The 26,750-nt window shown below is 48.1% G+C and overlaps 1 long non-coding RNA gene across 1 annotated transcript; it reads left to right on the top strand.

The window, feature by feature from the left end:
* The first annotated feature begins 678 nt into the window (after positions 1–678).
* Positions 679–20,333, top strand: LOC120395503. Its single transcript, XR_005592667.1, has 3 exons — positions 679–899; positions 2,586–2,713; positions 19,789–20,333. It is a non-coding gene; the product is annotated as an uncharacterized LOC120395503 (long non-coding RNA).
* Positions 20,334–26,750: the final 6,417 nt, after the last annotated feature.

Raw genomic sequence — 26,750 nt, 5'->3', positions numbered from 1 at the left:
CACAGTGTTCTGCTAGCTTTTTTAAAATGGCTACAAATTGTACAACTGTTTCATCTTCCTTTTGGTCTCTTTTGTGGAACCTATATCTTTCAGCAATTACCAGTGGTTTTGGGGAGAAATGAGACCCCAGGATTTCCACAATGTCACTGTAAGATTTAGTCTCAGGCTTAACAGGGTGTAGTAAGCTGCGTAGCAGAGAGTAGGTTTTAGCCCCTACAACAGTTAAGAATATTGGCACCTTCTTCGCTTCTGTAATGTCATTTGCAATACCAAAAAGCTCAAAACGCTCAGTATACACATGCCACTGCTCTGTATTCTCATCAAAAGGCTCCAGAGGCCTGGTCAGAGTAGCCATGATTTTTAGTTTCACTTTCACAGTCAGTGCAACAAGCAGCTTTTTTTCTTTGTTTGGTCTTTACGACTTCTACTTCCTTCTGTTACTGGAGCAGCACCAGGATCCCATCCTCGTCGCCAGTGTTGTATCCTTGGGGCAGCCGGTGTAGGAAGTAATCACTTGAGGCCAGAGAGCAGACAGCTAACCAAAACCTCCATTTTATTTACAGAGACAGAGAGCTCACTCAGCCGGTTGAAACCGGCTGAGCTATCCCTTGATAGTCTAACTCAGTTGCCATAGTAACAAAACCCATGACAACCAAATACACAACAATGGCAGATTGGGCGCGCGCCGGGGGAGCAGGTTCGCTGTGGGACCTGGTCCCGACTCCCAGCGGCAGGACGCGGGGGCGGTGGAGGCGGGAGAGGCCGTTGGTGGCAGCAGCGCCGGCCGCTGAGCATCCCCAGGAGGAGGCGGCCGACCACAGCCAGGGACTAGTACCTGCTGTTCCTGAGTTGGGAGGAGCGGAGAGCCCCACGGCCCGGCGGCTCTGAGCGCATAGAAGGTGCGGGCGAGTGGGAATTGGTGATGGCCAGAGAGCCCTGGGGCGAGGAGCTCGCATACCGCGGGGTCATGCGCCGCCCAGAGCGGCTCCTCCAGACAGGGGCGGCTCTAGCAATTTCACCACCCCAAGCAGGGTGGCATGCCGTGGGGGGTGCTCTGGCGGTCGCCGGTCCTGCGGCTCCGGTGGACCTCCTGCAGAAGTGCCTGCAGAGGGTCCGCTGGTCCCGTGGCTTCGGTGGAGCATCCGCAGGCACGCCTGCGGGAGGTCCACCCGAGCCGCGGGACCAACGGACCCTCCGCAGGCATGCCTGCGGGAGGTCCACCGGAGCCGCCTGCCGCCCTCCTGGCAGCATGCCGCCCCAAGTGCGCGCTTGGTGCGCTAGGGTATAGAGCCGGCCCTGCCTCCAGACACAGCCAGAGGGGACTCTCTCACTGGGGGGGTGCTAGTTGCGCTCGTGCAGTGCGCCGCGGGGCCCCGAGTGGGTGAGCCAGCTGGGGGCCACAGGAGTGGGGGGGTGTCTCTGCCCTGACCCACCCCCCACACACAGCCTTCTGCCCTGATCCCTGACCCCCCCACACACACCCTGCCCTCTGTCCTGAGCCCTGACCCCCCCACACACACCCTGCCCTCTGCCCTGACCCCCCACACACCCAGCCCTCTGCCCTGAGCCCTGAGCCCACCCCCCCCCAGCCCTGAACCCTGTATCCCTCTCACACACACTCAGCCCTATGCTTGACTCCTTCACCCCCCCTACAACCCCAGCCCTGACTCTGGCACCCCCCACACATACCCAGCCCCCCCCCGCCCTGACACCTGCACCCGCCTCACATGCCCCCAGACCTCTGCCCTGACTCTTGCATCCCCCACATCCCCACCCTGAGCACCAAATGGGAGCTCTTGCACACACATACCCCGCACATTCCCACCTGCACCCCTCGCACCAGATGGGAGCTGCCCAGGTTTGTGCCCCACACCGAAACCTCCTGCCCCAACCCTGAGCCCCCTCCCTCATTCTAGCTCCTTTACCCCCAGCCCTGTGCTCGGTCCACTCCTACCCTCAGCTCAGTGAAGAGAGAGGAAGAGAATGGGCCAGAACCAGGGAGAAGGTAGGTATCCAATGTAGGGTGGGCAGGGCCAGGACCCCAGACCGGCATCAGGCTGAGCGGGTCTGGCAGCCAGGATCCCGGCCGGCAGGAGCTGGCAGATGGAACCCCTGAGCAGCAGTGGGCTGGGGTCCTAGCCACTGGCCCCGCATGGCCCACTGCTGGTCTGGGATTCTGGCTGCCGGACCCTTGCCAGCCGGGGTCCCGGCCACAGGCCCCGCTCAGCCCGCTGCTGACCTAGGTGAACAGAACTCCAGACCAGCAGCAGCCTGAGCGGGTCGGCGGCGTAAGATATACATTTTAATTTAATTTTAAAAGAAGCTTCTTAAACATTTTGAAAACCTTGTTTATTTTACAATACAACAATAGTTTAGTTATATAATATATAGACTTATAGAGAGAGACCTAAAAAACATTAAAATGTATTACTGGCATGCAAAACGTTAAATTAGAATGAATAAATGAAGACTCGGCACACCACTTCTGAAAGGTTGCCGACCCCTGGTGTAGGTGTTAAAAATATTATTATGAACACCATCTGAGGTTGACTGAGCCACTTGTGTTTGCTTCCCCCTCAATGAAGTCTGAATACATCATAAGCTCTGCTGGGCACCTTGGACTTACTCCTTCTGGACTGGGGTTCAAAAGAAAAGTGTTGGAATTCTCCGCAACATCACCCACTTGGGACACCGAAATGAAATGTCATTCATGGTAAGGAATAAAATAGTTATTATTGAATTTAAATGATCATCACTAGGTATCTGAGTTAACACTTTCCTGAGGTGAAAGCCAAAGATTGTTCCAGACCATCTGCAGACTCCTGGGGATATTATTTCTGCATTGTGAGGTGGTTTTATTTGTTATTTTTGGTTTAGGTTTTTTCGCATCCATAACAGCCATGATAGCATTCACAGAACCAGCCTATGATGCATTCTGCGGGCATATGGAATCCCTCTCCATATAATCAACATCATCAAAAGCTTCTATTTCAACTTTACATGCAGTGTTGATCACAGTGAGCTCAGTTTTGAAGTCAAAACAGGAGTACGTCAGGGTTGTGTCATGTCTGCAATCCTCTTCAACATTGCTGTCGACTGCGTAATGCAGCGTGCAACAGAAGACATGCCAAGAGGCATTAAATGCCCCACCCCCTGCCTTGAAGACCTTGCTGTCCTATCATATACCCAACACCATATACAAGAAAAAACAACTTGACTCGATACATTCAACCAGCAAATTGGACTGAAAATCAACCACAATAAGACAGATATCATGACCTTTAATATTGCCTTACCATTACCAGTACAGATAGAGGGTTATGTTCTCACCAATATAGAAACATTCACATACTTGGGCAGAACCATCAGCCAGGACAGTGGAACAAGCCAAGACATCTGGAACAAAATCAATAACTTCAGGAGCTTAAATATAGTCTGGAAATCATCAAAATACAAGACGAAAACCAAACTCAAGGTTTATCAGAATGCTGGGGAATGAGAAAGTATGAAATGTCCAAACTGTCTTCATTCCATATAACCCAGAACAATCTCAAACCAAGATCTATTGACACAGTGCAGCCAGGAGGATATGAGCACCATCGTTGCCAGCAGGCGTTGGAGATGGATTGACCAGGTGCTTTGAATGGAAATTGATTCCATCACCAGAGTAGCAATAAGATGGACACCCGAAGGCAAGAGAAAACGAGGCCGCTCGAAAACAACATGGCGAAGAGCTGTGGAAGCTGAGCTGAAAAACCTGGGGCACAGCTGGGGAACCATTGAAAGACTTCCCAGAAACAGACAGGAGTGGAGGAGCTTCATCACTGCCCTAAACGCCAGAGGCATAATGGGAACATGATGATGATGATGATAACAGCCAGATACTTTTTTTTTAAATGAAAGTTGAGATTCTGGAGAACAAGATAGTAGGCTGAGAACAGTGCCATTATATCATATTACCCATCATAACAGCCCAATTTGAGACCTATCTTCCCCCTGAACTCCACAACAATTCCATACACAGAAGTTTGTTTGACTGGTTCCATGGTGTTTCAGTGCACTGTGGTCAGTAAAAAGTTCTATTTGTTTGGAAGATTCTATTGCATCCAGAAGAAATCCCCATTTAAAGATAAGGAAGCTCTTTGAATAGGTAGATTTTTTCAAACTAGTCAGAACTTTCTCAGTGCATTCTCTGTACATGAACCTGCTTATGTTTGTTACACCACAAGTACAGAGCTAAACAGAGTGATAGTCACACGCCACAAGTCTACAACATGTGATTCCCCCCCCAACGATTTTTACCTGGTTATATCTAAACACAGTTTCTTCAATTTATCATATGCATTCATCTTTGCTGATTACTAAGAATCATGGAAAAAAGGTCTTCTCTACCCAGGGGTCCTGGAACAATTTTTATATGATGATGGAAACCATGGAAACCATGAATTTGGTGTTTGTTATTACTATTTCAAGCCGGGGAGTGGGGCAGCACCCCCAGAAGCTCTAGTTCCAGCACCCTGTCTCTATATACCCGCACCTCGAAAACTGCAGAATATATTTTCTTCAAACTTCCCAGAAAAATTCACTTTTAAGCTATCGATGAATCTTGGAATTATCAGTCCATTGGGGGTACAGTATATTTTAATCAAAGTCATAAATATCTGAAATAGGAGCTTACAATGTGAAAAGTCATCTCAAATGACACTGTTTATAATTACACAATGGATCAATCAGTCAATCAGAGAGCTTAGAGTCATAAGTAGTAGAGCTCTTCAAAGCTAGACTTGATAATCATCTATGTTTTAGAAATATTACAATCTCTCTTGCCTTGATGGAGATGAAGTCTTTTCCAACCAAGTGATGCTATGAGTCAGTCAAAGGGACCTGTAGCAATTGAAATTCATGGGCACGCAAGATGTTGGTTAAGCCATGAAAAAATAGGCTCCTTAAGTGAGGCTCCTAAATCCATATTGAGGTTCCTAAATAAGTAGCATGATTTTCAGATAGTGCTGAGCTGCCTTTGAAATATAGCATGTGATATATTGATGATGCAGTTAGACATTCAGTACTTTTGAAAATTAAGCTAACTTATTTAAAAAGCCAAGTATGGATTTTGGATCCCAAGTTTAGACTCCTGTTTTTGCCAATCTTACTCAGAATTTTCTTCAGAAGACAGACATTGTGCAATCAAACTACATTTAGGGAAACATCAACAGAACAGTAAAGATTTGGGGGATGAGGTGAGTATAAGTCCTCTGCATTTCTCCCATTGTGGGACTGTTCAAATCTAAAGAAACAAAAAAATTGAGGTTTGAAAGTCCCAGGTACTGAAAGCTAAAGAAAATAGTTTGTGCATCACCTGAGAACTAGCACTACTAAATATTGCACAATATCAGAGTTAGTATACCACACGTTACTGACATTAACCATTTTGAAAAATTACAGCTTGGACTACAACTCAGCTAGCTTGAGCGCTGCAATTTGGTATATAATGAAGTACCTGAGACTTCTGTCTTTTCCACAATAATACTTAGCTGCATCTTTGGCTATGCAGGGTACTTTATGGCACAATCATGAGTGGTGTCAATTTTGGGAGAACAGTCTCTAAAATTAATACTGCCTGAAAGTTAAAATTGTAGCCTGCTTCAGTTTTTCTTTTAAAATTATGATCTGGACCTCTGAGAAAAAAAACTGAAATTTAAACATATGCATGATCTCAAGTAGAATGTTGTCACTAAAGGAAAAAGAATATGCTGAAGTCTAACTGGGAGAGATTAACTATAACAGTGAACATGAGTGCTTGGGTTTGGTTCTACTGTACATTGTGAAGTTGCCATGTATTTTGCCTGTTTGCTCATCCATTTTACACATAATTAAAATTCCTAGGGAAAAACGGAGAGGGGGAAGTCACCCTTTGGAACGGAAATGATGTTAGACATGAATCTCTTAGGAAATATTACTTCAGCTGTAAAACGTGTTGAAATGGGACAACTGTTTCTTATTTTACTACATATAAACTTCAATCAGAATTATTTTCAGAGCCTTATCTTTAAACGGTTTATGTAGCAAGCACACTCCCCCAAGATACACTCCAATCCCACACATACATTATACAGAGACTAACATTGTTAATTTATATCTACTGTCATCTACTGATTTGTTAGCAAATCAACAAAGTCATTAGCTACTTTAGGTAAAATAAGAGATTAGAGTATCCTAAAAATACATTTCTTATGTAATAGAGCTGAGCAACCCTCACAATAATAAAAATAGATACAGGGAAATCAGTAATATTATTCATAGGGCTTTACCATTATCTAACTCCCACAGCTGCATTAGTTAGTTAAAGGTTCAATAGTCAGTAAAGGTTTGAAATTCTACAGTAGGATTTTTTATTAGTGTTAGAAAAACAGATATGTTATAACTATCTTTAAAGAATCACAATCCTGCTCTCAAGGAAGACAATAGGAGTCTTGCCATTAACTAAATGGGATCAGGAGGAAAGAACAGAGCTAAAGGAGCACTAATTATATTCAATGAACAAAATAATCTTCTCAGTTCTGCACTGTACCCCTCCAACATTAGGCATTAATGTTGTGTTTAGGGGCATCTGAGCAAGTAATGGGGAGACAGGAGCTCTGTAGCTATGAAGCAGTCCTCTAAAAGATGGCTGACCTCTGGATCCACATCTTTATGTAGAAAGAAACACAAAGGGGCCATGGTCTGTCCAAGGGTAACTGGTATCAAACATACAATACTAAGCCATATTGACCCATCAGGAAAAAAAATGGTCCAAAGGAAACATGGCCAGTTTCTGTTAATTGCTGGAATAACCTTTGCACCCATGAATCCACCTACATATGCAATCATTTTGGAGCTTTATTTTTTTCACATATGTCATCGTTAAAAAAAAATCCAAGTGTAAAATATAGCACATCAGAACATGGTAGAGAAATATGATACTTCCTGGAGGATGTTGAGCCCTAAAGTAGTGAAGAGAGTACATGGGGATTTAAATATAATATTTTCACCTATGGCAGATAACTTGCAACAAAATATTGTATGAAGAAAAATCTTACTTTTTTATAGGTGCTGCTTTATTTTTTTTAGCAGAGCAGATTATATGGCCTTTCTGGCAAATTAATAGTAGTTTTTCTGCATGTAAGTACCTTTCAATAGGAAGCTTGAAGGAAACATTTGCCATTAACGATGTGGCTTCACTTCTTAGTATGAGAATGCTAAAGAAAACCTATTCTCTAACTGCTAACATTTGATAACCAACTGTTGTTCTCAGAATCATCTTTGTTTCAGCTTTGAGTCTCCCCCACCACCTCTTTGTGTCCAGGCAAGTAGGAATGCAAAAAAATGCTATAGTTCTCTCCTCCCGATACTAGTAGATAAGTGAGAAAGAGAGAGATGAGGTCTGTAATTTACCCCACAAAGGATGATAAGGGAAGCAGATATGCCATTCACCCCATGAATTTTCCTAATTCCACTCACAAAATGACCAGTTAGACATCTTATTGGTCATTTGCATGTATAAGCACAATTGTGTTTCCAGTTAGGAAAAGGTGGGCCTGTATAGTGGAATATATACCTATACCAAAATAATAAATAAATGAATACTTTGTTCAATGAGACATCTTCATAAGTTAAACCTAATGGTGGTCATAGGGTCTAGTAATTGTATTTGTGTCTACAGCGGGGGTCAGCAACCTTTCATAAGTGGTGTGCTGAGTCTTAATTTATTCACTCCAATTTAAGGTTTTGCGTGCCAGTAATACATTTTAACATGTTTAGAAGGTTTCTTTCTATAAGTCTATAATATATAATGAAACTATTGTTGTATAAGGTTTTTAAAATGTTTAAGAAGCTTCATTTAAAACTAAATTAAAATGCAGAGCCCCCTGAACCAGTGGCCAGGACCCGGGCAGTGTGAGTGCCACTGAAAATCAGCTCGCGTGCCACCTTTGGCACACGTGCCATAGGTTGCCTACCCCTGGTCTACGGTATGTGTCTGGGTTTTAAAAACATTTTCATGGGCTTTTTTATTGATGCAGAGAGGTAAAACTGACATTTTGTATACTCAAAAGAAATGCGATGGAAGACATTTAATATCTCTCTCATTTCTGCATATCATTTCTTGCTCACAGGAAGACATTTCTAAGGCAATTTTTTATGGTAATTGCCAGTTTGAGATCTTTCCAAAACATTTCTGCCTGCTGCTAGAGCTGCTCCCGTCACGTATGTAAGGTGGTAAGCAAAAATATGGGTCTCTTAATGGTACCAGCAATTGGTCTTGATGAAACCAAGTTACTCGGCTAATCTTGTCTTCAAATTGAACCATGTGGATTTGCAATATCACCTGTTATACTAACTTTGTTCAGAATGAATATCGGTGGGTAGGCAAGGCAAATACTTGGAAGGCAGTTTTGGAAGAGTGCTGATATGTTTCCATGAGACAAATAATCCCAGTCCCTGGCATACTGGTATTATATATATATATATTTGCCTCATGGAAACATTGTTGAACTGTGGTTTCAGGACCAATATTAGGCTAATCGTAGTGTGTCTGACCAAACACTTTGGTTCAGCTGAAAATCCACAAATTATTACAAACTATTGCCATCTCTCACAATTCTATTGTATCATATTGTGAGATAAGTGGGGGTTTAAACCCCTGGCTACTGGAGTCCTAAAATTATGTGAGAATATCAGCTTTTGTTTAAAAAAAGAAACATAAGTATCCAGCCTTCATAGCTGAGGAGAAAAGCTTGAAAAAATGAACCCCAAAGGCTTAAAAACTAGAAGACCTTCAACATTATTATTTTAAAATAACATGATTTTTAAAACCAAGCTCATGATTTTGAGTAACATCTGAGGTTGGCAATACTGTGTGAATCATAGAATCATAGGATTGGAAGGAACCTCAAGAGGTCTCCTAGTCCAGCCCCCTGCACTCAAGGCAGAACTGAGTATTATCTAGACCATCCCTGTTTGTCTAACCTGCTCTTGAAAATCTCCAGTGATGGAGATTCCACAACCTCCTTAGGTAATTTATTCCAGTGCTTAACCACCCTCACAGTTAGAGGAACAGTTGCTTCCTCTGGCTTTGAACTGGTACAGCAAAGACGTTAAAGGAAAGGAGAAAAACAACCTCTGACAGACCATGACCTGGGAGAAGGAAGGTGCAACCTGATGTTGGACTGGTCCATAAGATATGGGGAAAACTCCAAGCAAAGCCAAGGGAAGTTTTGGGGAAAAAAAACCTGTGAGGTGTTCAAGGAGAAACACACTTCTTTAAAATAGGCCTTTCAACATCTGCTTTCCCTATGGGGACACTTGCACTAGATTTTCTCCTTCCAAAGCTGACAACCACCACTTGCTGATGGTCAGCCTCACTGAAGAGTCCCCCAGAATGCACTGCAAGCAGGAAAGAGGGTAAGCATAATTAAAACAAGCTAAAGTTGGATATTTCTAAAAAAAAAATTGAAAAAATCGTTATGAACATTTTCTGTTGAAATTTGACCAAAATGGAATTTTTCTACCAAAAAATTCATTTTGGTCAAAATGCTTTTGGTTTTTTTTGTTCCAAAAAATGTTGTTGAAAGAATTTTGATCTGTTCTGATCTCTGTTGTTTTGGCAGCTCAAGAGGGTTGGTTCCTTTTAGTGCAGCTGTATTACATCAAAACTCCCTCAAGGTTGAATCCAAAAGATTAGAAATTACGAGTGTAGATCAGATGCATGTTAAAGAAGTCATGTATTCGGTGCTGTGGGGTTCAGTGTGGTGGCAGTGAGAAATGAGAGCGCAATCTCAGACCTAAATTCATATGCTGATGTCAGGTGTATAATTTCACTAAATCAGATGAACACAGTGTCCCCCTTATAGTCTTTTTGCCTTTCTAAGGTCTTATGATCTGTTATTCTTTACTGCTATATTTCACATGGCAACCCATTAACGTAATTGTTTTTATGTGTTCATTTTACTATTAGTTAATAATTGTTTTTGCTGAGCTGAAGTATTCTGCTGAACCATTGCCTAATGCACATGGTACAGATCATTGAATAGTTTAATTACAGACTCTTGTCTGGTGTATGAACTCTGTTAGTGTTAGAAGTGGTAAGTGACTCATCAGTTCAATGCAGCACAGTGTTGGTACAGTAGAGCTAGAAGCAGAATCTTTTGTGGCAAGAGATTTCTTCTTTTATCAGATAAGAGCAGCAACTGTTATGTCAGCAAGGGAAAAAAATCAATCATTTTTTCATTCTGGTAACTCTTTTGCATTCAAGGAATAATTAAATTATAATGACTAAATCCATTATGAATTATGTCACCCCATAACTTCTTCCAATGGGCACAGGTTTGCCTTCAGTTAGTTGCAACCATGCAATTCTAATTAAGCTAATTACAGTATGCAAGGGTAACTAAGGTCTAAGTTTGTCCCACTATTTATTCTTAGATTCTAGAAATCATATTTTCAAAATTGCCTTAATTCAGCCTCCTTTTGTCTGTGCATAACTTGTATGCATATTTTTGCACACAGAAATAAGCTTTTGCATTCAAATGGAGTGTGCAGATGTGAGATTTACCAGTTGCATAGGACAGTTGTCCACAACACTGCATCTACAAGTGTTTTGTATGTATGAAGTTCCATAGGAACAAATAGAGGCCACATTACAAAATTTGGGCTATGTATGTTATATTGTGGCTATATTGGGGGGAAGGATAGCTCAGTGATTTGAGCATTGGTTTGCTAAACCCAGGGTTGTCAATTCAATCCTTGAGGAGGCCACTTAGGGATCTGGCACAAAAATTGGTCCTGCTAGTGAAGGCAGGGGGCTGGACTCAATGACCTTTCAAGATCCTTTCCAGTTCTAGGAGATTGGTATATCTCCAATTATTACCTTTTAAACATGACCAACTTCACAATGAAGTCCAATAAAATTACCTTTAAAAGTGACATCATATTTCAGTTTGGGGTACAAGTGAGAAACATTTTTATAATAGTTTCAGTAACTTTTGAGATAGTTATACTATGTGCCCATCTGAAATTGCACACTCACGAAAATCTATTGTTAACTATACAAATTCAGTAGCCTCCCAATGTCATGGCTAGGTTTTGTTTTAACCATTCCAGGTTTTGGGACCTACAGAATACAGTGCACTTTTTACACAGTGATGTGACAAAAACAGCATGTGATTTTGGGGACAGGGGGAGCTCAAAATGTCTTGTGGACACTGGACAAGAAATTGAGTCAACAATGATACACAAAAAGGAGAGCATTGGGATCACAGAGGAGTAATCAGATTGGAATCTGTGGAACTGTATATCTCAAGACAGACTGCGGTGCATAGCGTTTGGGTGGGAAAGACTGAATATCAAGATGGTAGTGGTTAGAAGAATTAAATAAAAAATACACTTGCAGTGCTTGACTGAGGGAACTTGAATAGATAACAGGTAAATATCATATGAATAGAAATGGTAGAGACACACTCGTGGGATGGATAAGATGACCTCAGAGCTGTAGAGGAGTGAAAAGGAGAACACCACATGAATGATTTGGAGGTGCAAAGGACAGATGAGAAACATTCCAAGTGGACCCAAAATGTGCCTGACTTTGGCTATGAAGAAGGAAAAGATGGTTACTCACCTGTAGTAACTGTTGTTCTTTGAGATGTGTTGCTCCTATCCATTCCAGTTAGGTGTGCGCGCCGCGCGTGCACGGCATCTCGGAACTTTTTACCCTAGCAACACCGGCGGGCCAGCCGGCGCCCCCTGGAGTGGCGCCGCTATGGCGCTAAATATATACTCCAGCCGGCCCGTCCGCTCCTCAGTTCCTTCTTGCCGGCTACTCCAACAGTGGGGAAGGAGGGCGGGTCTGGAATGGATAGGAGCAACACATCTCGAAGAACAACAGTTACTACAGGTGAGTAACCGTCTTTTCTTCTTTGAGTGATTGCTCCTATGCATTCCAGTTAGGTGATTCCCAAGCCTTACCTAGGCGGTGGGGTCGGAGTGAGACGTGGCGGAGTATAATACCGCGGAGCCGAAGGCTGCGTCGTCTCGAGACTGCTGCACCAACGCGTAATGGGAGGCGAAGGTGTGGACCGAAGACCAGGTGGCCGCTCGACAGATGTCCTGGATCGGAACGTTGGCCAGGAAGGCAACCGATGAGGCGTGCGCCCTCGTCGAGTGTGCAGTCACGCGGCCTGGTGGTACGTGAGCCAGCTCATAGCAGGTCCTGATACACGAAGTGACCCAGGAGGAAATCCGTTGGGAGGATATCGGCTCTCCCTTCATTCGGTCGGCAACCGCTACAAAGAGCTGGGGTGAACGCCGGAAGGGCTTCGTCCGCTCGATGTAGAAAGCGAGGGCCCTGCGCACGTCGAGGGTATGCAGCTGCTGTTCCCGAGGCGAAGCATGTGGCTTCGGGTAGAACACCGGGAGGAAGATCTCCTGGTTGAGATGGAAAGCAGACACTACCTTCGGGAGGAAGGCCGGATGAAGGCGAAGCTGCACCTTGTCCCCATGAAAGACCGTGTATGGCGGGTCGACCGTTAGAGCACGAAGCTCAGAGACTCGTCTCACTGATGTAATCGCGACGAGGAAGGCCGTCTTCCAAGAGAGGTATAGCAGGGAGCACGTGGCTAAGGGCTCGAATGGAGGACCCATCAGTTTGGCCAAGATGAGATTCAAATCCCAGGTCGGGGCCGGGCGCCGCACCGGCGGGTACAAACGGTCCAGGCCTTTGAGGAAGCGGGAAACCATCGGGTTCGAGAAGATGGACCGCCCTTGCACGGAGGGAAGGAAGGCAGATACCGCTGCCAGGTGGACTCTCAAGGAGGAGACCGCCAGACCTTGCTCCTTAAGGTGCCATAGGTAGTCCAGGATGGTAGGGACCGGGACCAGGAATGGATTAAGACCTCGATGATCACACCAGAGTGCAAATCTCTTCCACTTCGCTAGGTAAGTGGAGCGAGTGGAAGGCTTTCTGCTCTCGAGCAGGACTTGTTGAACCGCCGCAGAACAGCCCCTCTCCGCGTGGGTCAGCCACTCAGGTACCAAGCTGTCAGATGGAGGGACTGCAGGTTGGGATGGCGGAGTCTGCCGAAGTCCTGGGTGATGAGGTCCGGCCACAACGGGAGGGGGATGGGTTCCCGAACGGAGAGCTCGAGCAGCAGGGTGTACCAGTGCTGCCTCGGCCAGGCCGGCGCGATCAGGTTGTCGTGAGCTCTGTCCCTCCGAAGCTTCAGGAGCACTCGGTGCACGAGCGGGAACGGAGGAAAGGCGTAGAGGAGGTGGTCCGTCCAGGGGTAAAGGAAGGCGTCCGACAGGGAGCCCGGCGAGCGACCCTGGAACGAGCAAAACAGGTGGCACTTCCTGTTCTCCTTGGAGGCGAATAGGTCTACTTGGGGAAACCCCCACCTCCGGAAGATTGTGGGGGGCGACATCTGGATGGAGGGACCACTCGTGGGAGAGGAACGACCTGCTGAGATGGTCGGCGAGCGTGTTCTGCACTCCCGGAAGAAAGGATGCTTCCAGGTGAATTGAGTGGGTGACGCAGAAGTCCCACAGGAGCATCGCTTCCTTGCACAGGGGGGAGGAGCGGGCTCCGCCCTGCTTGTTCACGTAGAACATCGCGGTGGTGTTGTCCGTGAACACTGTCGCACAACGGCCTTGCAGGTGGGTGCAGAAGGTGCGACAGGCCAGGCGGATGGCATGCAGCTCGCGAACATTGATGTGGAGGGCGAGCTCCTGCTCCGACCACTGGCCCTGTGTGTGGAGATCGCCCAGGTGGGCCCCCCAACCGAGTGCTAAGGCATCCGTGGTCAGAGTGACGGACGGGCGAGGAGGGTGGAATGGAACTCCGGCACACACGACCTGTGGGTTGAGCCACCAGTTGAGAGACTCGAGGGTTGTCCTGGTGACCGTGACCACCATGTCGATGGGGTCTCGAAGTGGCCGATACACCGACGCGAGCCAGGACTGGAACGGACGAAGGCGGAGCCGCGCATACCTGGTGACATACGTGCACGAAGCCATGTGGCCCAGGAGGCGGAGGCACAATCGCACCGTCGTGGTAGGGAAGGCGACAAGGTCCCGGATGATGGCGACCATCGTCTGGTGGCGAGCGCGAGGGAGACAGGCTCTGGCCACTGTGGAGTCGAGAACCGCTCCGATGAACTCCAGCCGCTGTGTCGGAACCAAAGTGGACTTCTCGGTGTTGATGAGAAGCCCGAGCCGATGAAAGAGAGATATGATTTCTGACATCTGATCCATCACCAGTTGCCGGGACTGGCCTCGAACCAGCCAGTCGTCGAGATACGGGTAAACGTGCATCTGACGACGTTGGAGGGCTGCGGCGACTACCACCATGCATTTGGTAAACACCCTCGGGGCGGTGGACAGTCCAAACGGCAACACGGTGAACTGGTAGTGAGTGTCGTTGACCACAAACCGGAGGTAACGACGATGGGGAGGATAGATTGTGACATGGAAGTACGCGTCCTTCATGTCGAGGGCAGCAAACCAGTCTCCCGGATCCAGAGAGGGAATGATGGTCCCCAGGGTGACCATACGAAACTTGGGCTTGAGCAGGTACTTGTTCAGCTCGCGAAGGTCCAGGATAAGACGCAGACCGCCTTTCGCCTTGGGGATGAGAAAATAACGGGAGTAGAATCCCCTGCCCCGTCTGTCCGGAGGCACTGCCTCTATGGCACCCACGCTCAACAGAGTCTGGACCTCCTGTAAGAGGACTTGCTCGTGAGAGGGGTCCCTGAAGAGGGACAGGGAGGGTGGGTGGGAAGGCGGGGGCGAAACAAATTGCAGGCGTTATCCCGACTGGACTGTTTGGAGCACCCAGTTGTCTGATGTTAAATGCGACCACGCCGAAAAGAAATGGGAAAGGCGGTTGTAAAACAGAGGGGAAGGATCCGAGAGTGATGGGCCATCCCCGAGCGTCCCATCAAAAGGCCTGCTTGGCCCCCTGAGGGGCCTTCGAAGCGGCCTGGCCCTGGTTGCGAGGGTTGCCGGATGGACGACGGCGATTTTGGGCCGGACGTCGGCTGTTGTACGGCCGATACCGGGACTGGTAGGCGGGCCGGGAGGGCTGTGGAAGGGACGGCCTACGCTGCGTCGCTGGCGTATGCATGCCTAACGTGCGTATCGCGATACGGCCGTCCTTTAAAGTTTGGATCCTAGAAACCGTCTTGTCAGAGAACAGCCCTTTAGTATCAAAGGGAAGGTCCTGTAACGTATATTGGACCTCCGGCGGCAGGGTGGAAGACTGCAGCCAGGCGATACGCCGCATCGTGACCCCGGAGGCCAAGGTCCTCGCACCTGAGTCCGCAGCGTTGAGGGCGGCAGAGATGGAGGATCTAGACGACCTCCTTCCCTCCTCCAACATGGCCGTGAACTCCTGTCGGGAGGCTGACGGCAGGAGCTCGGTAAATTTCGCCAGGGACGTCAGGATGTCGAAGACGTACCTGGCGAGGAGGACCATCTGGTTGGCAATCCTCATTTGCAGGCCTCCTGCAGAATAGACCTTTCGGCCTAGCAAGTCCATACGCTTCGCGTCCTTTGACTTGGGCGCCGAAGCCGGTTGACCGTGCCGCTCCCTGTCATTAACCGACTGGACTACCAGGGAGTCCGGGGTCGGATGTATATACAAGTATTCATAGCCCGTGGGAGGGACAGAGTACTTCCACTCAACACCACGGGCTGTAGGGGGCACGGACGCTGGCGTCTGCCAGATAGTGGTGGCGTTCTTCTGCACCGTCCGCACAAACGGAAGTGCAACTCGCACCGGCATGTCAGCCTCGACCACGTTGGTGATCGGGTCCTCATCCTCGTGTACCTCCTCTATGGGCAAGGCCATTGCCGTCGCCACACGATGAAGGAGGTCCTGGTAAGCTCTCACATCAATAGGGGGAGGCTCTTTAGTTGCTGCACCGGCCACCGCCTCATCAGGCGAGGACGAGGAGGACAACCCCTGGACGACCATCCCCGAGGAGGGGTCCGCCACCTGCCCATCGGAGGGTGCGGGCTGCGCGTGGCCTTGGGACTCCAATGCTACAGCATCCGCCGCCGGTGGCGAAGGGGCCGGTCTGGATACCATCGCCTCTGGGACTCTGCGCTCTGACGCGGGGGGCCTTGGTGGAAAAGGCACCCCCTGGGCCTCGTACTGAGCCCATGGAACCCAAAAGCCCCACGGCTGTGCCCCTTGAGGATGGTCCTGTGGAGTGGGCGGCAGGAGTCCGTATCCGTCCGCGCCGGAAGCGACCGACGCAGGTCGAGAAGGCCATGGCGGTGCCGAAGCGCTTGCAGAGTGCGCTGCCGAATGGGGCAGTCCGTCCCCCGATGGCAGGGAAGCGCGAGGTTGCTCCGGTCGGTACCGGGAGGGCGACCGGGAGTGACGTCCGCCACGGTGCCGGGAGCTCGACCGGTGCCGGGAGCTCGACCGGGATTGAGATCGACGGTGCCACGAACGTCCGCGCGAGTCGCGGTGCCGGGAGCGGTGCCGGGACGGCGATCTCCGATGGTGCCGACGCGATGGCGACCTGGATCTCGTGCGGCGTCGGGAGTACGACCGGTACCGCGATGACGAGCGGTACCGGGACTGCGACCGACGATGTGATGGCGACCGGCACCGTGAAGGCGAGCGGTGCCGAGATCGCGAGCGCCTGGATGGAGAACTGCTGCGGGACCGGGACCGGGACCGGGAGCGTCGTCCGTGCTGCCTGTCCAGGGACGGTGGCCGGGTCATTCTAGCCGGCTTCCCCGCCGAAACGACGGCCTGCACCGGCGGTGCTGGGGGCCGGAGGCCTGGTGCCTCTATGAGGTGGATCAGGTCTCTTGCAGAGGCGAATGTCTCCGGCGTTGATGGTAGCCGGGGCTCAACCGCGGACGGTACCGGGGAGCGTGGTGGCGGCGGACTCGACGGGCCTTGCGGTGCCGGAGTCAAGGGACCGGTGCACGGCTTGTGCACGGGTACCACGGGGGCCGCAGGCTGCGCAACCACTCTTGCAGAGTCCTCCGAGCGGACCTGAGCTAGTGCCTTCGCCAGTCTCTGCTTCTTCGCCGGCGAAAGCGAGCGGTGCCGCGACTTCGCAGCCGCTTTCTGTACCGGCGCTGCCGCGGAGGTGGAGCGGCTCGGTGCCGCTGGTGCGCTCTGCACCGAGGCGGTTCGCGGTGCCGGCGCAGACGGTGCCGGTGGTTGAAGCGACGCTTCCATGAGGATCTGCTTCAGGCGGATATCCCGCTCTTTTCGGGTCCGCGGTTTAAAAGTCGAGCAGATCGAGCACTTGTCCGTTCTGTGCCCTTCGCCCAGGCAACGGAGACAGGCGTCGTGTGGGTCTCCGATGGGCATAGGCTTCTGGCACGCCACGCAGGGCTTAAAGCCCGGTGCCTTGGGCATGAGCCCGCACCGGGTGAGGTAAAAGGGGAAGACCCCCCCTTTCACCTTATCTATATACACTAACTACTATCTAAACTGTAAAACTAACTACAAAACTAACTATATACAAGAAAGATGTGAACGCTAGGGATCGTGGAGAATGAAGAGCACTCCACAGTTCCAACTGGCCATCACGGGCGGTAAGAAGGAACTGAGGAGAGGACGGGCCGGCTGGAGTATATATTTAGCGCCATAGCGGCGCCACTCCAGGGGGCGCCAGCCAGCCCGCCGGTGTTGCTAGGGTAAAAAGTTCCGAGATGCCGTGCACGCGCGGCGCGCACACCTAATTGGAATGCATAGGAGCAATCACTCGAAGAAGAACTTTGTCAGATCCCAGGTGATAGAGATGAGACCATTCGGGTAGCAGCATTCCTTGATTCTGAAGATGCATTCTTTTGAGATGCCTGTACTTTTGGAATCTGAGCAAGAGTAGCACTCCAATCCATCCTGCTATTTCTTCTTCCAAGAAGTTGCCTGCAGATAAACACACAATAGTTTGAGTTTCTGAATAGACCTTGAGACCTCAAAATGAAGAGCTCCTCTTTGTGGTGCCTCTGTATGCCTCATCACTGAAGCAACTGCTGGAGTCAAAGACCTCAGAGCAATTGGCCAAAACTTGGTTCCAGACCCATCCAGTTGGGCTCTAAGAAATTCCTCAATAAGGACAGCTTTAAGCAGTGCTCTCATCCAACTCAGGCTCAAGGGATGAACACCATATGTGAAACCCTCTCTTTCGGTGACCTTCTCCAAGGTACTGGGAGTGCTAGTTCACATCCAAGATCTTCAGTATCAGGGACCCTCAGATCTAATACACTTCCTCTACCCCCCAATCTCTTTTACTTCCTATATCTAAGACTACCAAGTTAGAATGCCAGAGATCAAAACGGACACCAGCCTTAGAAAGTCAAAATTCTGATTGACACAAAAATCACTGATGACAAACCTAGTTAAAGTAAGATTCTATACTTCATTGAACAAGATCAGAGCTGTGTGTCTTTTTGGATATTATTCTTTTCTATTAGCATTTCATTAAAATAATTATGCATCAACAATTAATGTAACCTTAGCTAAACTACCATACTAATTAAAAATGATATGGAGGAGGGGGGACAAAACAAATAATGAAACTTTTATGCTAACTATATAAACAGCATAATAAGAAAAACTAAATGAAGGAAAAACCTAGATTGGGTGGCAGTTGGCATAAATTTAAATCAAAATTTTACCTAAGGCCTCAAACTATTATATTCCATCATTCTACATTTCCCCTAAAAGATAACAATAACGTGACATTGATATATTAATTTCATTGACTTACTAATGCAATTAGGATTCATGTGGGAATGCCATATACTATACTCAGTATGAGCCAAATTCTTAACCCCTGTGCATAGCCTGAATAAATGGGCATTACATAGGGACCTATTCCCCCATGCCATCCAGAGCCGGCTCCAGGCACCAGCTGAGCAAGCTCGTGCTTGGGGCGGCAGATTCTACAGGGCGGCATTCCATCCAATCCTAGGGCGGCATGGCCGCTTTTTTTTTTTTGTTCGCTGCTCCGGCCGCCCTGTAGGGGGCAGCGGAGCGGAGGAGGGGAGCGCCCTGCAGCAAACTCGGCAGGGCAGCCTGTGTCCTTCCCTCCCCGCTGACTGGAGTGGCGCGGAGCCCTCCCGGCAGGCGGCGCGTTGGTGGGGGCTGCAGGGTGAGTGCCCCGCTGAAGCGTTGGCCGTCCCCCTTCTCTCTTCCCCCTCTCCCCCCGCTTCCCTCCACTAGACCAGGTGCGCATTCTGCAGCACAGGGAGTCCCCTGGCTCTGGCTGCCCTGTAGGGTTTTTTGTTTTGTTTTTCCCCTGCTTTGCCCACCGCGCCCCTCCCCGCTTTGCTGCTCCATCCATGCCGTTTTTGTGTTGTCCCCCACCACCACTTTGCCGCTCCAACTGTGCCGTTTTTGTTGTTTTTTTTTACCCCTGCTTTTTTTTTTTTGCTTGGGGCAGCAATAAAGCCAGAGCCGGCCCTGATGCCATCCCTCCCCGCTTGGGAAGGAAAGGATGGAGTTGCCCCCCTCCCCCCCCCGCAACTCAGTGCCATATGACTGAATAGCTCCAAAGCCATTTTGAAGCCTCAGAGCTGAAGTAGTGGTCACTGCCTGATTTTATATATAAAACTACATAAAAAGCTATATTAAAAGAAGGTTAATGTTGCAAAGACAAGTGCTCAACAGTTAGGAAATGCTAGAATTAAGGGTGTTTGTACAACTTTAATTCTGACCCATGTGTGTGTATGCATTATGAAACACTTTATTTACAAAAGCACATACTATTTTCTCCACAGGATCTAGCTCTCCACCCCCCTTCACACTCCTATCCCGCCACTCCCAAAGCTCCAGTGTCCTGCATCTTTTCTCCATTCCTACACGGAGGGGAACTAGACCTGCCCTGCATGGCTCCTCCACGATTTTCCTGGTCCTAGGCAACAGAACTATGTTGGTTCCACTGGTTTTTGGACATTGCACACCTGTGCAAATAGGGAGAGGGAGAGTATGAATTATCTACAAGTGGATGCCCCAGAACTCAGCTGTTTTCTGTTGCAGGAGGAGTGTGAGAGTTCTCATTGTAATGGAAGAGAAACAAAGGATGCATGTTAAATGAGCCTTTACTGATAGTGTCTGAAGAATCTTAATGACACCAGCTTGAAGATAAGAGCTAATACATCACACCTACTCAAACCAGATCACCTTGAACATCAGAAAATTATATTAAATATAGGCCACTTGACAAGTTGCCTAAAGATTGCCCAGCTACAGTAAAAAAAAGAAATATTAAATGTGTGTAAATCATGCACTTTTGCCAAATTAAATAAAAGAAATTCACACTGCAGTCTGAATTCAAAATGAATGCCACTATGACAGAATGATTAATGATGAGCTAAATCCAAAGACCTAGGCCACCACACTCAATCTTTGCTAAAATACTTGCAAGTGTCCAAAGTATATTTCATACATTTAATTTAAAATTAAATATGATAATTCAGCGTCAAGATCCTGATCCTAATCTCAGGCTTTGTCTATACACAAGTTGTACCACTTTAACTGTAGCGGTAAAAGGCACATTTATATTGGTATAACTTAGGGGTTGGCAACCTCTAGCATGCGGCTCGACAGGGTAAGCACCCTGGTGGGCCGGGCCAGTTTGTTTACCTGCTGTGTCAGCAGGTTCGGCTGATCGCGGCTCCCACTGGCCACGGTTCGCCGTCCCAAGCCAATGGGGGTGGTAGGAAGCTGCGACCAGCACATCCCTTGGCCTGCACCGCTTCCCACAGCCCCCATTGGCCTGGGACAGTGAACCGTGGCCAGTGGGAGCTGCGGTTGGCCAAACCTACTCATGCAGCAGGTAAACAAACTGGCCCGGTCTGCCAGGGTGCTTACCCTGGAGAGCCGCATGCCAGAGGTTGCTGACCCCTGTTATAACTACATCCAGACTAGGGGATGTAGCTGTATAATTATAATGTTAATCCAGAGGTCGGCAACCTCTGGCATGCGGCTCACCAGGGTAAGCACGATGATAGGCCGGTCCAGTTTGTTTACCTGCCGCGTCCGCAGGTTCGGCCGATCACGGCTCCCACTGGCCGCGGTTTGCTGCTCCAGGCCAATGGGGGCTGCGGGAAGCAGCGTGGGCCAAGGGATGTGCTGGCTGCGGCTTCCCGCACACATCCCCAGCCATTGGCCTGGAGCAGCGAACCGCAGCCAGTGGGAGCCATGATTGGCCGAACCTGTGGACGCGGTAGGTAAACAAACTAGCCCGGCCCAGGGTGCTTACCCTGGTGAGCCGTGTGCCAGAGGTTGCCGACCCCTGCCCTAACTGATATACACCAGCACAAAAATGATGCAAACCAGGCCTTACAGTAACTCCATTAACTTCAGAATCTGTCGTTAAATGATTAATTTTGGAGGGTGGGGGTGGGGGAAGTGGCATATTAGAGCTATGCAAGACATACCTACTTTATTATACAACAGTTGTGTTTCAGCAAAGTAATTTAATCAACCAGTTATAAACGGGCACTTTAATGCAATAATGATTGATATATTAATCAAATTCTTATGTGGATATGATATTCACACTATTTGCTTTTGCTTCTATGTATTTAAATGATGCTCATCAGTGTCGCATCTGAATGCATTTTGTAACAGGGCGTGGGGGGAGAAAAGCAGAGCATGGATAAAGTCTTGGGTTAAAATCCTTCAAACCTCAATCAATTCTTACTCAGGAATAACTCAATGAGGTGTCATGGAAAGGCAGCAGCCTGAACATTACACAACATGGTCTCCGTCCTGCATTACTGAAGTCAATGCAAGTTTTGCCACTGAATTCAAAAAAAACAAGAGAAGTCTCAATATCAGCTCCTATAAAGCAAAGGAAAATAGCCTCCCCTCTCCTGAACTGTGCCTTAAAGAGTTTGTTTCCAGTATCTTGCTAGTTGTAGAGTTTGTGTCTTGAAAGTTTTACTCCCCAACTACTCCGGTTACATCCCAGACTAGTGTGGCTCTAGTATCTAGCTAGTGTTCCCCAAATACAGTCTATACAAAAGCTCTTCCGTTTCTTCTTTCTGGAGTGAGGGAGAAACTAACCCCTAATTCTACAGCTCCCCCTCGCCCCCTCCAAACACATCCTGATATGCTGCATCTGAGCCTTACTTCCAGCCCTCCTTCCCATCTCAGCTTTATCTTAACAGAGCCCCAAGGGAGAAATCTTAGGCACTAATGCTGTTCTCCTGCCTCCCCAGGTCCCATTCAGCATTGCCCTTGGTCTCATCTCCTCAGCTGTGCTGCACTGCCCTCCCAGCTCCCTTCTCTGGGTTCCCACTGAAACTCACCCCATAGAGAGGGCCCTCACAATGTACAAACACTACATAGAAACTTAAATTCTGTAGAAATAGATAGAGGGGGAGGAGGTAAAAATCTCAGAGTGGTAGGGGCAACATCTTAAATCCCAATATCTTGAGTGTCAGCATCCTTGTTTATTCTCGTCTTGTGAAGGATTTCCTCTCTGTTATACCTCGTGCTCACATCACGTAATTACTGAGTGATAACCTGTGTACAAAAGTCAGGAAAGCTAAGAAGAAATAAGGCTACATGTTGTCCTTGGATATGTTGCTGCAACTTGCATTAAGATCAGTGTTAGCTGTTTGTTTGTAGGAGAGTTGAATTTAACCTTTTTGTTTATTGTAGTTCATCACTGAGGAAATCAATTTTTGTTTTGGTGTCTGGAATCTTTGTATCAAAACAATGGAGACACTACAACACAGCCTAAGTGGTATCTAAACCATGATCTCTTTGATAATTAGTAGCATTTTAGATTACCATCTTCATTTTCTTGAAAGAAACCATGACAAATCAAATTCCTCAAGCTACCTGTCCCATTAAGAAAGAAATCTCATTTTCTAAAAGTTTGTCTTGTGTACCAATTTCAGTAAAAAGTCTATCCTTTAAAAGAAAGCGGGCTCATATTTGCAATCCTTCTCCTCCTTCTATAGGAATGAACATGTGACTGGTGAGTATTGAAAATGAAGGACAGATTTCTTGCCTTCAGCAATAGGTTAGGAGGGAGACCTTAAGAGATGCTATTATAAACTGGTCTAATTGGACACTCCACCACCTATATACATACACTCAGTCTCCCCCTATCCTCCTCAGAAATACATAACTGATCTCTTTTTGGCAATTCAGGCGTAAGCAGCATCTGTGAGCTCTCCCATGGGCACTTTTTCCAAGTGATAGGACACTACCCATGCTCCTTCCAGAGTGGCACTCTGTAGTTCATCCCACCTTAGCCTGGTTCACCGGGCTACAATACCCCCTTACAGTTCCCTGTGAGTGCATCCCTCACAGTATCTCCACCAGTCTCTGAGGGTGGGGCAATGGAGTGGTTCTACCACTCTTAGACTGGATTCTGGGATGGCAGCCCCACTGTTTCCAACTGTGTTAATCTGATGGAATTGGTAAATGCAAGACGCTCCCCTTCAGGTGCCTATGACTAGTGGTTGATTAAAGTGATTCAGAACAGCTCCTTCCAAACAGACATATTGTCCATTTGCCCAAAGTTGCACAGCAAGCAGCAAAAATGGTAAAGATGACAAAAGGTTTACCTGCATTGGTCTTGCCTAATCACTCCTCTCAAAGCTTGTGAGCACAGCTGCCTCAGAGTATGTCTACACTACAAAATTAAGTCAAAATTATAGAAGTTGATTTTTTAGAAATCGATTTTATACAGTCGATTGTGTGTGTCCCCACTCCAAGTCCATTAAGACCATTAACTCGGCGGCGTGCGTCCACAGTACCGAGGCTAGCATTGACTTCTGGAGCGTTGCACTGTGGTAGCTATCCCACGTTCCCGCAGTGTCTGCCGCCCATTGGAATTCTGGATTGAGTTCCCAATGCCTGATGGGTCAAAAACATTGTTGCGGGTGGTTCTGGGTACATGTCGTCAGACCCCCTTCCCTCAATCCTTTCCTCCCTCCATGAAAACAATGGCAGACAATCGTTTGAGCCTTATTTCCTGGGTTACCCATGCAGATGCCATACCATGGCAAGCATGGAGCCCACTCAGATCACACCACAATTATGAGCACTGTAAACACCACGCACATTATCCTGCAGTATATGCAGAACCAGAACCTGCAAAAGCAAAACCAGACAAGGAGGCGACGAGCGCAGTGATGAGAGTGATGAGGACATGGACGCAGACTTCTCTCAAAGTACGGGCCCGGCAATGTGGACATCATGGTGTTAATGGGGCAGGTTCATGCCATGGAATGCCAATTCTGGGCCCGGGAAACAAGCACAAACTGGTGGGACCGCATAGTGTTGCATGTCTGGGATGATTCCCAGGGCTGCAAAACTTTTGCATGCGTAAGGGCACTTTCATGGAACTTTGTGATTTGCTTTCTTCTGCCCTGAAGTGCAAGAATACCAAGATGAGAGCAGCCCTCACAGTTCACAAGCGAATGGCAATATCCCCGTGGAATCTTGCAACGCCAGACAACTACTAGTCAGTCGGGCATCAATTTGGAGTGGGCAAATCTACTGTGGGGGCTGCTGTGATCTATGTAGCCAACACAGTCAAAGAACTGCTGATATCAAGGGTAATGATTTTGGGAAATGTGCAGGTCATAGTGGATGGCTTTGCTGCAATGGGATTCCCTAACTGTGGTGGGGCGATAGACGGAACCCATATCCCTATCTTGGCACCGGAGCACCAAGGCAGCGAGTACATAAACTGAAAAGAGTACTTTTCAGTGATGCTGCAAGCACTGGTGGATCACAAGGAAAGTTTCACTAACATCAACGTGGGATGGCCGGGAAAGGTACATGACGCTCACATCTTCAGGAACTCTGGTCTGTTTCAAAAGCTGCAGCAAGGGACTTTCTTCCCAGACCAGAAAATAATCATTGGGGATGTTGAAATGTCTATAAAAGCAACAAAGAATCCTGTGGCACCTTATAGACTAACAGACGTTCTGCAGCATGAGCTTTCGTGGGTGAATACCCACTTCTTCAGATGCAAGAAGTGGGTATTCACCCACAGCTATACTGCAGTCTGTCTCTGTTATAATAAGGTGCCACAGGATTCTTTGTTGCTTTTACAGATCCAGACTAACACGGCTACCCCTCTGAGAAATGTCTATAGTAATCCTTGGGAACCCAGCCTACCCCTTAATGCCATGGCTCATGAAGCCGTACACAGGCAGCCTGGACAGTAGTCAGGAGCTGTTCAACTATAGGTTGAGCAAGTGCAGAATTGTGGTAGAATGTGCATTTGGACGTTTAAAGGCACGCTGGTGCAGTTTACTAACTCGGATAGACCTCAGCGAAGCCAATATTCCCATTGTTATTACTGCTTGCTGTGCACTCCACAATCTCTGTGAGAGTAAGGGGGAGATGTTTATGGCGGGGTGGGAGGTTGAGGCAAATTACCTGGCCACTGATTATGTGCAGCCAGATACCAGGGCGGTTAGAGTACAGGAAGGCGTGGTGCACAGCAGAGATGCTTTGAAAACAAGTTTCATGACTGGCCACACTATGGTGGAAAAGTTCTGTTTGTTTCTCCTTGATGAACCCCCCACTCCCTTGGTTCACTCTACTTCCCTGTAAGTTAACCACCCTCTCCTCCCCACTTCGATCACTGCTTGCAGAGGCAATGAAGTCATTGCTGCATTCATGCATTCTTTATTAATTCATCACACAAATAGGGGGATAACTGCCAAGGTGGGGGAGGAGGGAAGGAAAGGCCACACTGCACTTTAAAACCTATTGAATGCCAGCTTTCTGTTGCTTGGGCAGTCCTTTGGGGTGGAGTGGTTGGGTGACTGGAGGCCCCCACACCGCGTTCTTGGGCGCCTGGGTGAGGAGGTTATGGAACTTGGGGAGGAGGGTGGTTGGTTACACAGGGGCTGTAGCGACGGTCTGTACTCATGCTGCCTTTTTTGAACCTCAACTATATGCCACAGCATATCAGTTTGTTCCTCCAGTAGCCTCAGCATTGCCTCTTGCTTTCTGTCTCCAAGCTGACACCACCTATTATCTTCAGTCTGCCACTTATTATCTTCAGCCCGCTACCTGTCCTCACGTTCATATTGTCCTCACGTCCTGGACTCTGACATTGTCTGCCTCCACACATTCTGCTGGGCTCTTTCAGTGTGGGAGGACTGCATGAGCTCAGAGAACATTTAATCGTGAATGCGTTTTCTTCACCTTGTAATCTTCGCTAGCCTCTGGGAAGGAGAAGATAGTGTGAGCATTGAACCATTTGCAGCAGGTGGAGCTAAAAAAAGGGAGAGTGGTAGTTAAAAAGACACATTTTAGAGAACAATGGATAGACTCTTTATTTAAAATGGGTTGGCATTTTAAAAGGAGGGGCTGTGGTTTTCAGATTAACGTGCAGCACAAACCCAACTAACCTCCCCCCCACACCCAATTCTCTGGGATGATCGCTTCACCCCTCCCCCGATGGTGTGGCTAATAGCAGGGAACATTTCTGTTCAGCCACAGGCAAACAGCCCAGCAGGAACAGGCACCTCTGAATGTCCCCTTAATAAAATCATCCTATTTCAACCAGGTGACCGTGAATGACATCACTCTCCTGAGGATAACACAGAGAGATAAAGAACGGATGTTGTTTGAATGCCAGTAAACTCCAGAACCATATGCTGTGTTATGCAATGATTCCAGACTACATGCTACTGGCCTGGTGTGGTAAAGTGTCCTACCATGGAGGATGGAATAAGGCTGCCCTCCCCAG

Source organism: Mauremys reevesii, linkage group 1 (genome assembly GCF_016161935.1).
Source record: "Mauremys reevesii isolate NIE-2019 linkage group 1, ASM1616193v1, whole genome shotgun sequence".
In the NCBI taxonomy this organism is placed as follows: Eukaryota; Metazoa; Chordata; order Testudines; family Geoemydidae; genus Mauremys; species Mauremys reevesii.
This window is presented reverse-complemented; position numbering and strand designations above follow the sequence as displayed.